General features: G+C 35.6%; 1 pseudogene; it reads left to right on the top strand.

Annotated features, from left to right (window-relative positions):
• Positions 1 to 1,979: 1,979 nt before the first annotated feature.
• LOC138031338 (uncharacterized) overlaps positions 1,980 to 2,500 on the top strand; it is a 25,500-nt pseudogene continuing 24,979 nt past the window's right edge.

The raw sequence follows: 2,500 nt of genomic DNA, 5'->3' as shown, positions 1-2,500 counted from the left end.
AATGAAAAACAAAGGGATGTGAATCCTCCTTAATCTTAAAGTGGAATACAATTAAATCGAAACCTTTTATTGCTATTTAATAAATCTCGCACCATTTCAGTAACATTGTTAGCTCGATTCAATTGACCTGAAAGACTTATTTCCACCGTACCATCTATAAAAGATTTACGAACAAACTTCTATAACAATGTTTTCAGTTTTCTTTTTTACATTCCAATCTTAAATCCATGAACACAGTCACGCAGTTAATGACGATTTGAAAGTATTTAACTGGGATTACTAAACCTGAAGACCTTTTTCTCACGTACGTATAGCATTGGTCATGTGGAATGCATGAATTTTGTTGCAATTAACAATCTCTCTCTTGATTAAACTAGAGAGTTAAAATATGTTTATGAGTAATCATTGTAGTGAAATGCGCGATGCAAATTCAGACGTTGCTGTAACAAAGCTTTCAAAAGCGCGCACGCGTTAATGCGATTACTTATTTAAGTACTAAAAGCTATGAAGGCACCTTGAACCAGAACAATTGCGAGTTCGTTAAATTAAATTGGTAAGATGTCTCAAGAAAGGTCGACCGGATTTCGACAGCGGAAGAGTCTGAAGGCTTCACTAGCTTTTGCTCTGCAATAAAATGAGAATAGAGGCATAACTAGAAGGGACAGCTATTCTTAGAGTTGTTTTCATAGAGTTATGTCATAGTTAAAGTTAAGTTTCCAAAATCCTGAATTCAAGAATTCATAAAAGCGAACTTTTGCTTAGGCCTAATGAAGCCCAAGGTTAGCTTTTTTGCATGTTTAGGATACTTTCTGTATTTCTGAATTCAGGATTTAGGCTTAAATCCAATAATGTCATAACTCTATGAAAATAACTCTATTGCTAGTCAAATGACAACTGAGATAAAAGAGGACTGAGACAAACTTCTTCGTAAATGACCCAATACTGTGATAAAGGGGAGATTTAATAAACTGTGTTCTTCATAAAAGAGATAGATGTTAGGATTTGAATTTGCCCAAATTTGATAGAAAGTACTTTATGAGTATTTTCACATGACTTTTTTGGGAAAGCAAAGTATAAAGGCGAATGTTAGTAAAAAGGTATGTTACTGAAAGTTTGTGTGAAACTTGACAATTGTTTTGATGCCGGGTTGCTGCAGGACTCAGTCTGATAAAAACATATAATGTACTTACGTCACACTTCAAAATTCTCTTCCTCGTGGTCTCGGTTTCCTTTATCTTCAAGTTTACTAAGGTAACAGCGGCTTTGGTTGCAAGAGGAAAAAGCAGAAAAAGTAATTCCCCTCGCAAACACCACGCCACACAAGATGCTTCCGAAGTAATCACAACCAACACTCAATTGGAGAATCGACGCACAAATTTTATTTCAAATTTATTGTCAGCGGATAAAAGGCGTTGGCAAATCAAACAATATTGTGCAGGACTAACGTGGACACCTCTAAAATAATATTCACACTTCTCGGACGACTCCCTCATTGGCTAAATAAAGTAACTTCGAATTTCCTGAAAGGCATTCCTCTTATTTAATTGTAATTTTGTTTTTGCTTGGTAGAATACTTAAATTCATATTTTGCTTCTGTTCTGTTGCTGTTTGCTCCCCGGCAAAATGTGTCCACACTTGCTTTTGTCGGCATGAACCATGGTTATCTTTTCGTTAAAGCGTTTTAATTACACACTGTGTAACTCTTTCTTACAAAAGACTGAAAAGAGGTTTGAAATTCTCTCCAACTTTTTCGATATCAGTTCTAACATCGTCTTAAGAAATGATTGCGTCTATTATCTGCATTGCACATATCTCTAATTCTTCATTAATATGAACTTAGTTTTGGAGAGTATTGAGATATTGCAAATTTTTAAAGTTCTCGAACGTTTCTACGAAGTGAGATAGAAAACTTCCACTTCAGTTGGGCGGAAATGGTAAGTGCCAGCAAGGAACGTCCTTGCGAAAGTACTTTCGTAAGCATGGCCCGCTGGTGGACTGTAAGTGTAACCAAGGTTTGCATTCGAAGACGTGCCAGATGACGCAAGGTTTGAAATGTAAATATCGTGTCCTCCTCCAAAAACAGGACCATTTCCATTGCAGTCGGCAATGGAATGGGCTCTACTCGAACTATATCGACCCGTTTGTGGCAGCTTTGTCGGCGCCCATCCTGGCTTGTTGCGAAAGGAGAACAAAAAGGCAGTAGCATCGTAACGATAAGAACAACTCTGAGAACCTTAAGGAAAAAAAGGAATCAATCAATCAATCAAGCAATCAATCAAACAATCAGTAAAGAAACAAATAAATAATAAAGAAAATAAGTAATGTGTTCCTAGCAAAGGCTTGGCACGCCCTACACCTACACGTGTCTGCCCTAAATAGCAATGTGAATGTAATAATAAAAATAATAATAATAATAAGGATAATGATAATGATAATGATAACGATAACGATAATGATAATGATAATGATAATGATAATATATATATATAATATATATATA

The sequence above is a fragment of the Montipora capricornis genome, chromosome 14, assembly GCF_036669925.1.
Source record: "Montipora capricornis isolate CH-2021 chromosome 14, ASM3666992v2, whole genome shotgun sequence".
Taxonomy (NCBI): domain Eukaryota; kingdom Metazoa; phylum Cnidaria; class Anthozoa; order Scleractinia; family Acroporidae; genus Montipora; species Montipora capricornis.
This window is presented reverse-complemented; position numbering and strand designations above follow the sequence as displayed.